We start from the raw sequence: 14,549 nt of genomic DNA, 5'->3' as shown, positions 1-14,549 counted from the left end.
ACCGTTACCCTGTGTTGGGCCTTTTTTTTTTTTTTTTAAATCTTGCTTTGTTTTTTTTGATTTTCCTGTCTGGGTTGACTTCTGGTTGCTCTGCCCAGTATTCTAGTCTTGGGTTGATAACTGATATTATTGATTTTTTAACCAAAGAACTCCCTTTAGTATTTCATGTAGTTTTTGTTTGGTTTTTACGAATTCCCTCAACTTGTATTTATCTGGAGATGTCTTAATTTCACCTTTCATATTTAACAGACAGTATTGATGGATATATAATTCTTGGCAGGCAATTTTTTTCCTTCAATTTTTTAAATATGTCATCCCATTACCTTCTTGTCTGCATGGTTTCTGCCGAGTAGTCCGAGCTTATTCTTATTGGCTCTCCTTTGTAGGTGACTTTTCATTTATCCCTCGCTGCTCTTATAACTCTCTCTTTATCTTTGGTTTTGGCAAGCTTGATTATAACATGTCTTGGTGACTTTCTTTTAAGATCTACCTTATGTGGAGTTTGATGAGCATCTTGGATAGATATCCTCTCATCTTTCACAATATCATGGAAGTTTTCTGCCAACAAATCTTCAACAATTTTCTCTGTATTTTATGTTGTCCCTCCCTGTCCTGCTACTCCAATCCCTTGTAGGGTATTTCTCTTGATAGAGTCCTACATGATTCTTAAGTTTTCTTCATTTTTTTTAAAATTCTTTTATCTGATTTTTCTTCAAATATATTAGTGCCAAGTGATTTGTCTTCGAGTTCAGAAATTCTAGCTTCTATTGGCTCAATTCTGCTCCTCTGACTTTCTAACGAGTTATCTAATTCTGTCATTTTTTGTTAATCTTCTGAGTTTCTGATTGCTGTCTATGGATTTTTCCAGCTTATTAAACTTTTCATTATGTTCCTGGATAATCTTTCTAATTTCTTCAGTTGCTTTATCTTTGTGCTCCTTGGCTTGTTCTGCATATTGCCTCATTTCCTTCCTGATGTCTTGAAGGGTTCTGTATACTAAACTTTTGTATTCTGCATCTGATAATTTCAGGAATGCACTTTTCATCTAGAAGATCCCCGGATTCTTTGTTTTGAGAGCGTGTTGAAGTGATCATGGTCTGTTTCTTTATGTGACTTCATATTGACTGTTGTCTCCAAGCCATCTGTAAGTTATTGTATTAACTATTGTATACAAACCATCTATATAAGTTATTGTATTGGTTTATGCTTGCTTACTGTGTCATAGCTGCTTGCTTTGTTTTATTTTGCTATACATACAACTATGGTTTCCTTGAGTGGGCTAGCTTGATTATTTTTGCCTTTGGAGCTCTGGTGTCCTGTCCCCAGCTGGCTAGAGTTTTATCAGGTAAATCAGTCTCGGATTCCATTCAGTTTTCTTGTATGAATTCAGCTCAGGTTTCCAGGTAGCTGATATCAAGTATGTGGTAGCGGCTCTGTCCTCTAGTCTTGGAGGGGCAGGGGTGATTGGCATATATTCCAGTATCTGATTTTGCAGGGGGTCCTGCTCTGAACAAGGCAGGGCCTGAGAACTGATCCTCAAGTGTCTCTGAGGAAAATGCAGCTCTGTTCCCTACAGCGTGGTGGTGGGTGGGTTCTGCAGATGGACCATGTGCACCCAAAGTTTTTGATTGTAAGGGCTGGGAGGTACCAGTTTTCTTTGGACCCCTGTCACAGGTGGAGAGTGACCTGAGTGGAGCTACCACTCCTTAGGTCCCTGTTGTGGGTAGGTAAGGACCTTGTTTAGTATACAAAGCAGTGGCAAACATCAAACACCCACCTCTCCACCACACAGCTGAAATGGTTGGAGTTTGCCAACAAGGGCCTATTCTCCCTAAATAGGCCCATACAGGTCCATGCAGAAGGGAAAGGTGCTCAAGGCCCGTGGATGCTTTATGCCTGGACAGGAGCCACTTCTGTCCTGAGCTGCCCCTGTTAATGGAGCTAGCAAATTATGTTTCCCCCCCAGTTGCAAATTTTTTCCTTCCCCAAGGCCGGGAAGATGACCCTAGGTGCTCACCCGGGCCTATCTCAAGCCCGGGGATTAAGCCACTGAAGCCGACTTGGGCACGGGGTGGGGGGGGAGGTGCAATAATGTATACACAAGTACTTAGCTTTTGCAGAGAGCGTGCCATTCTCCTCAGTTTCTGGAGGTGTGAGTGGGCTGTGTGGCTGGCCGCTTCTCCCTGAGGAAACTGTGGCCGAAGGCTAGTACCAGCCTGCCGCCCCCGCATCCGTCACTCAGGGAATGGTGCCTGAGGGCTCCCCGTGATTCAGGTCTGGTAACTCCTCTCCAGTTCTGAATGCCTCTTTATCCCCCTGCCCCTCAGTTCGTTGTCTAAGCTTGCCTTTGATGCTCAGGGCTCCCAGCTTGTCACAAATATATTTGTTTCACTTGTTTTTTCTGGTCTTTGTTGTAAAGAGGGCTCGATGGAAGCGTAACTCTATTCCGCCATCTTGGATCCGCCTCTGTATCCATCTTTTTGCTATTGTAAACAGTGCTGCAATGAACATGAGTGTGCATATATCTGTTTGTGTAAAGGTTCTTATTTCTCTAAGATGTATTCCAAGGGTTGGGATTCTATTTCTAGTTTTGTAAGGAAGTGCCAAATCTTTTTCCAAAAAGGTTGTACCATTTTACATTCCCACCAGCAGTGTAGAAGTGTTCCTGTCTCTCCACAACCTCTTCAACATTTATTATTTTGTGTTTTTTGCATTAATGCCAGCCTTGGAGTGACATAGTACCTCTTTGTAGTTTGATTTCCTTTTCTCTGATGGCTAATGATCGTGAGCATTTCCTCATGTATCTGTTTGCTACTTGAATGTCTTTTTTGGTAAAATGTTTGTTCATATCTTTGGCTGTTTTTTAAATGGATTATTTGTCTTTGTGTTGTTGAGTTTTTGCAGTGTCATGTAGATTTTAGAGATCAGACACTGAATGGATTTGTCATAGCCAAAGCTTTTTTCCAGTCTGTAGATAGTCTTTTTACTCTTTTGGTGAAGTCTTTGGATGAGCATAAACATTTGATTTTTAAGAGCACCCAGTTATGTATTTTCTCTTCCTGTGTTTGTGCCTTGTTAGTAACGTTTCGTAGTCTGTTTATGCCATGCATTAGGGCTCCTACCGTTGTCCCTATTTTTTCTTTCATAATATTTACTGTTTTAGATTTTATATCTAGGTCTTTGACCCATTTTGAGTTAGTTTTTGTGCGTGGTGTTAGACATGGTCTTGTTTCATTTTTTTGCAGATGAATATCCAGCTATGACAGCACCATTTCTTAAAGAGACTGCCTTTTTCCCATTTAAGGGTCTTTGGGCCTTTGTCAAATATCAGCTGCTCATATGTGGATGGATGTATGTTTGGATTCTCAATTCTGTTCCATTAGTCTATGTATCTGTTGTTGTGCCAGTACCAGGCTGTTTTGACTACTGTGGCGGTGTAATAGTTTCTAAAATCAGGTAATGTGAGACCACCCACTGTGTTCTTCTTTTTCAGTAATGCTTTAGTTATCCAAGGCCTCTTCCCCTTCCATATGAAGTTGTTGATTTGTTTCTCCTTCTCATTAGAAAATGTCATTGGAATTTGGATTGGGATTGCATTGTATCTATAGATCACTTTGGGTAGCATACACATGTTCAAAGTGTTGAGTCTTCCTATCCATGAGCAATGAATATTTCTCCACTTCTGTAGGTCTGCTCTGCTTTCTTGCAGTAGTGTCTTATAGTTTTCTTTGTATAGGTGTTTTATGTTTCTGGCTGGATTTATTCCTAAGTCTTTTATCTTCTTGTGAGGAATTTCAAATGGTATTGATTTTGCGATTTCCTCTTCAGCCTTCTCTTTGTTGGTGTAGAGCAATCCAACTGATTGTCGTACATTTATCTTGTATTGTGAAACTCTGCTGAACTCTGCTATTAGTTTCAGTAGTTTTCTTGTGGATTCTTTAGGCTTTTCTGAGTATAATATCATGTCATCTGCATATAGAGATGCTTTTCCTTCTTTCTTACCAATTTGGATGCTCTTTATTACTTTTTATAGCCTAATTTCTCTGGCTAGGACCTCCAGCACGGTGGTAAATATGAGTGGTGACAAAGGGCATCCTTGTCTGGTTCGTGATCTCAAGGGGAATGCTTTCAGATTCCCTCCATTTGGGAGGATGTTGGCTATTGGCTTTACATAAATGCCCTTTATTATATTGAGGAATTTCCCTTCTATTCCTATTTTGCTGAGAGTGTTTTTTATTATGAATGTGTATTGAACACTGTCAAAACCTGTTCTGCATCAATTGATAAGATCACGCAGTTCTTGTTTTTTGTTTTATTTATGTGATGGATTATGTTGATTGTTTTTCTCATGTTAAACCATCCCTGCATACCTGGTATGAATCCCACTTGGTCATGGTGAATTTTTTTTTTTAATATGTTGTTGAATTGACTAGAATTTTATTGAGGATTTTTGCATCTATGTTCATGAGGGTTGTAGGTTTGTAGTTTTCTTTTGTGGTGTCTTTACCGGGATTTGGTATCAAGGATTCAGTCTGCTATTCACAGTTATCTGTAAGCTGTCTCAGTTATAATGAGGAAACTCTTAGCTCCTGCAATACCCTAAAGAAACTCTTCTTCCCTGTGGATGCTGTTTCCTCTTCTTCTCTTTAATTTGCCGTAGTCTGTCTGTGATCTCACCATAACATTCTACTTTCGAACTTTAATTGAAAACCTTTAATCCACCTCCTGAAATTTATTCTTTATGGTAGTTTGAAATTTTAAGGAGTCTGTATATAAATATTTTATCTCACATTGATTTATTACTCAAACCTGATGGTAATTTTGATATGCATGAATAACTCCATATTGCCTTGGACTGTTTCAGTGTTCTATGTGTACATGTCAAGTCCCCTAAGAGCCACAGAGGGCAAAAAAAAATTTCTTCTAGCTTTGCGTGAATACTTTGGTATAACGTAGTTGAAATAGCAAGAAGCGAAGTTTATTTAGACTCCTGTGAATGTATGTTCAGTCCCTAGGTAACTACATATTAACTTAAAAATGTGAATCATGGTGCTTAAATTCTCTGTTCCTCCATTCCTCAAATTTAAATTGGGTTTGTCATCACTGGTGTTCCATTTAAATTAACTGTTATTTTACCCAGTATAGAGTGGGACTCATAACATAGGATCTTAATTATCTCCAAATTCAGTAGTTTTTTACTGAATGCAGTGATCTCTCTTGTCTTGTTCCTGATAAAGAGTTTTGTAGCATCTGCTTGCATATATTTAGTAATGGAGTAATCCCTATTTCACAAGGGAGGCTGCTCCAATGTTATATATTGTATAATTGTTTTACTTCATTTATATATATATATATATATATATATATGATATTTCAAACAATTAGTTTTCGAATTGTCCTCTTTGCAGTCACTGGAATGGCTATGATTGAACACACACTCACACACACAAAGCAAGTGTTATTAGATGTGGCGAAACTGTAACCCTCATACATTGCTAGTTGGGATGTAAAATGTTGTAGTTACTTTGGAAAACAGTTTGCCAGTTTCACAAGAACTGAAATATCAATTTGTTATAAGCGAAAAAACAAACAAAAAACTAAATCCACGGCCAACGAATCGATGCCAACTCATAGTGGCCTGATGGGACAGAGTAGAATTGCCTCCTAGGGTTTCCAAGGTTGTAATCTTTATGGAAGCAGGCTGCCACATCTTTCTCCCATGGAGCAGCTCATGGGTTTGATCCACTGGCCTTCTGGTTAGCAGCTGAGCACTTACGCACTGCACCAACACTCCTTTGCCATATTACTTGGCAACTACTTTCATAGGACTCCAACAAAGAGAAGTGAAAACATATATGTCTATGCAAAGACTTTCATGTAAATGTTTATGTCAGAAATGTTCATAATAGCCAAACCCTGGAAACAATCCAAAAGTTCATCAACTGGTAAAGGGAAAAACAAAATGAGAATATCTGTATTATAAAATAATATTCAGCATTAAAAAGGAACAAAATACTGATACAGTCTACAAAATGGATGAAACTCAAAAAACATTATGCTAAGTGAAAGAAGACAGACATAAAGATACTATTGTATGATTCCATTTCTATGAAGTATCCAGAAAAAAAAAAACAAAAAACCAGTAAAGGCAGAAGGTAGATTAGTGGGTGCCGAGGGATGGAGGTTGTCAAGGGGGCTGGCTACAAATGGGCATAGAGATCTTTCTGAAGTGATGGAAATGCTCTAAAACTGGGTTGTAGTAATGGTTGCAAATCTGTGTAATTTGCTAAAAATCATTAATTTGCATATTTTGAACAGGTGAATTTATGGTATGCAAATTATACCTCAATAAGGTATTTAATAAAAGAACACATCAGTCAAAACAAGGAAAGCCTGCTGAGGGACACTTACTGTATATATGTGTCCCACTTGATCATGGGGTATTATTTTCTTAATGTGGTGTTGAATTCTGTTTGCCAATACCTGAGAAGTGTTGCATTGATTTTCGTGCCTACTATTGCTTTGAGCCATCTTTACCTGGTTTGTTGTTGCTGTTAGGTATCACCCAGTTGATTTCAGTTAGCAGCCAAGCACTTAACTGTTTGCAATACTAAGGATCTTATTTTATCTAGCTTGGTCCACTCTTATTTAATTTATTCTTTTACGTTCTGTTTTATTAGTTATTTCCAGGTCTCCCTCTATTCAGTATCTTAATTCCCGCCTATTGACTATACAACATGAGCTTTTACTATTTTGCCTCTTCTTTCTCCTTTCATTTCCTAGTTCCGTTGGTTCTATTACATCAGAGTACATAATATTTTTACATTAGTATTTCACGTTCATTCTCACCTTTGTTTTAATTTTACATTTATATATTTATATATAGTTAAGTGTTCAAACCTATCCCTTTGCTGATGAATTTAGAATTTCTTAAGTTCATATATGTTGAACAAATTTTTCACATAGTCTTGATCTTTGAAGGACAGCTTGACTGAATATAAAATATTTGGATCACGTGTTGGTTTTAAAATGTCTTAAGCCTTGTGTAATTATTTTGCCTTTCTAAAATATTTGATCTTTTTGCCAGAAGGCCTTGAAGATTTTATCTTTATATTTAAAACATAATAGTTCTACTAGGATATGTCTTAGAGTTGACTTTATAAAGTATTTCAAAGAGTAGATATAGGAAATTATCAATACATTTATGAAACTAACATGACTTTGACATCAGCTATCGGCCTCAGATGTCACCTGCTTCTGGCCACTAAAAAGAAAAAGAAAAAAGTAGCCAAATCCGTTGCTGTCAAGTCGATTCTAATTCATAGTGAATCCTATAGGACAGACCAGAGCTACCCCATAGGATTATCAAGGAATGGCTGGTGGATTCAAACTGCTGGCCTTTGGTAAACAGCTGAGCTTTTAACCACAGAGTGACCAGAGCTCCACAGGGGTCTTTAAATATCCCTTTCAATTCTCTGGTGGTTTGACTAGTCCAAAAAGGAGTCCTTGTCTTCTTTAACTGTGACAAATGTGTTAGAAAACTTGGAAGGAGGACTTGCTGCTGTTGCTGGGTGCTGTCAAGTCGGTTCCAACTCATAGCAGTACAACAGAACGAAACAGTGCACTGTGCCATCCTCACAATCATTGTTATGCCTGAGCCCATTGTTGCAGCCACTGTGTCAATCCATATGGTTGGAGAACTTCCTCGTTTTCACTGACCCTCTACTTTACTAAGCATGATGTCCTTCTCCAGTGACTGGCCCTTCCTGATAACATCCAAAGTATGTGAAACGAAGTCTAGCCACCCTTGCTCTTAAGAAGCATTCTGGCTGTGCTTCCTACAAGACAGATTTGTTGGTTCATTTGGCAGTCTTGTAAATAGGAGGCATCAATTCTTCATCGGTATTACTTATTTATTGACCAGTTTTCATATGCATAGGACGTGATTGAAAACAACATGTTTTGGTTTAGGAGCACCTTAATCCTTAAAGTGACATCTTTACTTTTTAACACTTTAAAGAGGTCTTTTGCAGCAGATTTGCCCAATGCGATGCGTCCTTTGGTTTCTTGACTGCTGATTCCATGGGCGTTGATTGTGGATCCAAGTAAAATGAAATCCTTAACAACTTCTCTGTTAATCATGCCGTTGCTTACCTGTCCAGTGCAGAGAATTTTTGTTTTCATGCTGAGATGTAATCCATGTTTGATTTTTGTCAGTAAGTACCTCAAGTTCTCTTCACTTTCAGCAAAGAAGGTTGTGTCATCTGTATAATGCAGGTTGTTAATGAGTCTTCCTCTAATCCTGATGCCCATCTCCTTATAGTCCAGCTTCTCTGATTATTTGCTCTGATTATTAGCATATGGATTGAATAAGTATGGTGAAAGAATACAACCCTGACACACACATTTCCTGATTTTAATGCATTCAGAATGCCCTTGTTCTGTTTGAACCACTGCCTCTTTGTCCATGTACACAATCCTCATGGGCACAATTAAGTGGTCTTGAATTCCCATTCTTCACAATGTGATCCATAGTATGTTATGAGCCACATGGTGGAATGCCTTTGTATAGTCAATAAAACACAGATAATATCCTTCTAGTATTCCCTGCTTTCAGCTAGGATCCATCTGACATCAGCAATAATATTCCTGGCTCCATGTCCTCTTGAGAATCTGGCTTGAATTTCCGGGAGCTCCCTGTCGATGTACTGCTGCAACTGCTTTTGAATGATCTTCATCAAAATTCTATTTGCAGGTGATATTAATGATATTGTTAAGGCTGGCTTAGCAGTTTAGAGTCTTCATCCCTCTGCCCCTCCCAGGAATATGGCCTAGCACTTAAACAGTCACCAGAGCAATTTATATTCTACCCAGTTTGATTCTCCTTCCCTCAGTTATTTCCACAATTGCTTTCTATATTTTCGTTGCCTCAACTTCTTGCCCTTCTTAGCCCTTGTCTTACTTATGTAGTGCTGCTACAACAGAAATATCACAAGTGGGTGTCTTTAACAAACAGAAACTTATTTTCTCACAGTTTAGGAGGCTAGAAGTCTGAATTCAGGGCACCGGCTCTAGGAGAAAGGCTTTCTCTCTCTGTCAGCTCTGGAGGAAGGTCCTTGTCTATTCTGAACTTCTGTTCCTGGCTGATCTTCATGTGTCTTGGCATCTCTCTTCTTCCATCTCTGCTTCTATAATCTTCTCTTTTCATATCTTGTAAGAGATTCACTCAAGGGACACTCTACACCATACCTGTCTCATTAATATAACAAAGACAACCCATTCCTAAATAGGATGATAACTGAAGACATAGAGATTAGGATTTACAACACATATTTTTGGGAGACACAATTCAATCCATAACAGCCTTGTTTCCTACTCTGTTTTTTGGTTCTCCTGAGAACTGAGAAATTCAGGGCTTTCCTTCCCACGTTATTTCTCCAAATGAAATATAGATGAGGCCCCAGTGGTGATAAAGCCCTCACTAACCACAGCCTTGTACTATAATGAGGTTTGACTTCTTTCTCCCATCTCACTGCTTCGATCTTGGAAAGAAACATTTTTGTCTCTGATTAGTTAGCAACTGACAAAGGTAATAAAATATATCTACTGAAGAAAACAAAGAGAGAAGTATAAATTTCAAGAAACTAAAAGAGATTAAAATTATTATTAAAAGAAATGAAAAAAAGCAACTGATTTTCTTTTGCATGTTGCTTCCAGTTTCTTTTTACATACATGCATGTTTTACATGGTTGTAGTAAAAATGTTCATATGTATGTATGAATATGAATATGTAGTCTTTTTTTGTACTAATAGTAGAAGCACTTTGAAAACAACAAAAAAAAAACAAACAAAAAAAACCATTGCCATCACGTCGATTCCAACTCATAGCAACCCTATGGCACAGAGTAGAACTGTCGCCACTGTTTCCAAGGAGCACCTGGTAGATTCAAACTGCCAACCTTTTGACTAGCAGCCATAGCTTTTAACCACTAAGCTACTAGTGTTTCCAAGCATTTTGAAACAATCTTTAAAATTGTATTTTTAATGAATGCATAATAGGCTATTGTGTTGATACACAAGTGTATGTGATAACATTTCCCTGTAATATTTAGTTTATTTCTACTGATCATATTACCACCCTTCTTGAAAAATGAGATAGAGTCAGAGAGTTAGACGGTTCATACAGCTGGTTGCTTCATTTCCCAAAGATACCTGTGGTGCAGTGAATTAAATAATATGGCCCTTTTAGCCAGTCTTTCTGACTCCCACACAGTGATTGGGTGGGGATATGCAAATAAGGTGCTTGTGACTCATCAAGGGGTTTGAACAGCTTGCTAATAATGTAAATAAGGTACATGAAACCCTGCAAGGGTGGGACCATGCAAATAAGATGTATGGAATTCTAATGAGAGGTTTGATCAGTTTTGTCATCCTGCTAGGCTTAAACCAGAGCCAATCCCAGAGCAGAGGGGGACCTCACTACCACCGATAAGAGATGGAAGCAGAGCACAACCTTTGGACTAGGGATGCCTGCACTGAGAACTTCCTAGACCCAGGAGACAGAGAGAGAGAGAGAGAAAGCTGTAATACTGGAGATGGTTCATGACAGTGAGAAGTAGTAAACAGACAAATGATGGCAGCAGAAGCAGGAGGCAGGCATGAAGCAGCACAGTGGGCTTCCCAGTGCACAGACCAAGGTGGTTACAGTAGGTGTGCCAACCCCTGGAGCAAGAAAACTGAGCGCCGTTAGGGAGGAGGCTTCCTGGTGATGTGGAGTGCCTCTGGGTACTTGTCAGAGAGCTAAAAACCTTTATAACATTTGCCAGAACAAGGCATAGGCCAGACCTGCCCAAGAGGCCCAAAAGGCAGAAGGCCAGGGAAAGACCTGCCTATGGGCATGGCCAAGAAGCTTTCCTGACCAAAGAACTCTATCCTGAGTTGTCCTGATCCTGAATTGTACCCTGTTATATCCCTAATTACCCCATAACTATGAGTATGGTCTTTGAATTCTGTGTGGCCATTGCAATGAATTATCAAGCCCAGCAGAGAAGTAGAGAGTCCAGTGGGAGAGATAGCTGGTGTCAGATTTGGTAAAAAGTTTGGAGAGAGTAGGTATGTCTGACCTCCACCTCATAGGAATCAGCCCTGGGCTGATGTTAATGATGATTCTCTGCCTCCTTTGTGAAGTTAGAGGAGGCCCTCTGAAGCCTTGCCATGACATTTTTACAATACTCAATAAATACTATTAATCGCAGCAAACATTTAAAAATCTCTTTATATTTTATACATTGCTTCTGTGTATGTTTTCTTATTTGTCCTTCAAAAATATCCTTTATATTTAGATAGAAAAATTGCTAGTATTATATCCATGTTATTAATAAGGAAGGAGTTCTTGGGTGGTACAAACTGTTAACATAGACTCACCAACAATTGGGTGATTCAGTACACCCAAACAAATCTCAGAACAAAGGCCTGGTGATCTAATTCTGAGAAATCATCTATGGAAAACCCTATGAAGCATAGTACTACTCTTACACACTTGGGGTCACCAGGAGCCTGAATCGACTCAACAGCGACTTTTTTTTAAATCAATAGTGATTTAAAAATAGTGAAGTCTTGGTTTAGAGATGTTATAAAACTTGCTCAATGGCCACATAGCTAGTAAATAGCAGAAATGGGTCTTTATACATCTTCAAAATGAGAAAGCATGCATTCTCTCTCTCTCTTTTTCTCTGAATATCTTCTCCATATATTTAACTATCAGATTAGTAAGGTCTATAAGGGAAATGTACAACACAAATCACGTATCATGTCAACCTTATGTCAGAAAACCATGACGGGTCCCGGGATAATTTTAAAATTCACTTGGGACTGTGTATGCGTATACAAATATTTTCCCTATTGACGGTACCTTGGAAAGTGGAAAGTATAATATACTTTCATTAATGATTGCAGGATTCATTTGAAAACAATTGAACATAGTCCCATCTGGGGCAATTAAAACTTTTTCTAAATGGGCTGAGCCCCAGAGACCAGAAAGGAAATGGAATAATTATTAACCTAAATCAGTATTTATGCTACTTAGCAACTTGATTAGGTCGCTCCATGATTCAAAGAATAATGTGACAGACAAGAATGCCTAATAAGTTATAAGGGACTTAAGATCTTCTGTCTCCCAGGACTAGAATTTTATGAGCAAGTCTCTAATCCTATTGTTTCTGGAACTCTCACCTGGATACTTGATTTCATTGTCTTTGAAGTGAAAGAATGAGTTCTAACTGATTGCCTGCCAGAAATACTCTTCAGCTTGAGGTTAAGGGACCATAGTCTGAGAGCCCTCATTATCAGGGCCTGTGTATCCCTGATTCCTGCCCAAGGGACATACACCCAAGGCATGCTTTCCTCTTGGGCCAGCATGGCATGGGTTCTGGTATGAAGCATTCCTGGATTTGATTCTTGGCTCTGCCATTTACCAGCTGCTTGGTCTCATGCAAATCTCAATCACTCTGAGATCCAGTGTTCTCATCTTTAAAATGGAGCTAATATCTACCTGTTAATACCCATTGCCATCAAGTTGGCTCCAATTCATCGTGACCCTATAGGACAGAGTACAACTGGACCATAGGGTTCCCAGGAGCAGCTGGTGAATTTGAACTGCAGATCTTTTGGTTAGCAACGAAGCGGTCAACACAATAGGTAATGTTTATAACATGACTAGGTCAGTATTCAACAAATATTGATTCCTCTTCCCTTTTATTTTTCCTACTGTGCTCCCTACTCTTGGCTGCTGAGGCCTTGTATTGAAATATGTATGTTAGTGTGTGTACATTTGTCTATGCATGTTGGTGTACATTTGGGCAGATCAGACATATCTGGACATGTCAGGTTATATAGTGGAGGCCATTTTCAAGATTCTATTTTCATCAAGATCAGGTATTCTTGAAGAATTCAAATGGAGAGGAAGCTGGAACTTGGTTTAATGAGCTTGACCCAGTAAAGTAAGTTTTATCCCACCTAAGAGCCATGTGAAATCTGAGAACAGAATGATTAGTTAGATTTGCCTCTGGGCCTCCCCACCCCCTCTTTGCATTCTCATGCTCCTCAGGGGAATTGAAAACAGAAACTTAATTTTGGTAGAATGTCTATAAGACCGTGAATACTACTAGTATTTCTTGGATAAACATCCAGCAAAGTAAAACACAAAAGGCCAAATGTAAGCAAGGTGTCTTTACTAGTGTTAGCCTTGGTGCCATTAGTGCTTAAGCAGTGGTATCTGGTAGAGGGGAAACAAAGGCCAGAGGTGGCAGTGTGCCAGGGAACTGCACTGTGGTGGGAGGTTGTTTCCTGACAATAGTGATAGTGCTTTTGGTGATAACGAGATTGATAGGCATGGTGTACGGGTCCTGAGGTTATTCTCAAACCTGAAAGCCCCAGCTAAAAGTCTCAGAAGCACCTAGCTGAGGGGTTAAAAATTAAAAACAAAAAATAAAACAAAACCTCACCTCACTTCACCTTTCTCTCCTGGTAGTATAATAACTGACTTTAAAATTTTTCATAATTGATTACAAGATTCTCTATTCTGTGGTAGCACCCAGTAAAGCATTACTGAAGAATAACAAAGTGGGAGGCCTCACACTATCTGATTTCAGAACCTATTATACTGCTACTGTAGTCAAAACAACCTGGTACTGGTAGAAGAACAGATATAGACCAATGGAACACAATTGAGAATCCAGACGTGAATTCATCCACGTATGAGCAGCTGATATTTGACAAAGGCCGAAAGTATGTTAAATGGGGACAAGACAGTCTCTTTAGTACATGGTGCTGGCATAACTGAATATCCATCTGCAAAAAAAATGAAACAAGGCCCATATTTCACACCATGCACAAAAACTAACTCAAAATGGAACAAAGACCTAAATATAAAATCTAAAATGATAAAAATCATGGAAGAAAAAATAGGGACAATGCTAGGAGCCTTAATCCATGGCATAAACTGGATACAAAACATAACTAACAATGCACAAACACCAGAAGAGAAACTAAACAACTGGGAGCTGCTAAAAATCAAACACTTATGCTCATCCAAAGACTTCACCAAAAGATTAAAAAACAACCTACAGACTGGGAAAAATTTTTGGCTACTACATGTCTGATAAGGGTCTAATTTCTAAAATTTATAAGACACTGCAAAACCTCAACCACAAAAAAACAAATAACCCAATTAAAAAAAGGGCAAAGGATATGAACAGGCACTTCATTAAAGAAAATATTCAGGTGGGTAACAAGTACGTGAGGAAATGCTGACGGTCATTAGCCATTAGAAAAATGCAAATCAAAACTACAATGAGATATGATCTCCCACTAAGAAGGCTAGCATTCATCCAAAAAACCTAAAATAAATGTTGGAGAGGCTGTGGAGAGACTGGAACACTTATACACTGTTGGTGGGAGTGTAAAATGGTGCAACCACTTTGAAAATCGATTTGGTGCTTCCTTAACAATTTAGAAATAGAAATATCATATGATCCAGCCATCTCACTCCT

This window comes from Loxodonta africana, chromosome 15, assembly GCF_030014295.1.
Source record: "Loxodonta africana isolate mLoxAfr1 chromosome 15, mLoxAfr1.hap2, whole genome shotgun sequence".
Classification (NCBI taxonomy): Eukaryota; Metazoa; Chordata; class Mammalia; order Proboscidea; family Elephantidae; genus Loxodonta; species Loxodonta africana.
The sequence above is the reverse complement of the archived record's forward strand: the minus strand, read 5'-3'. Positions refer to the sequence as shown.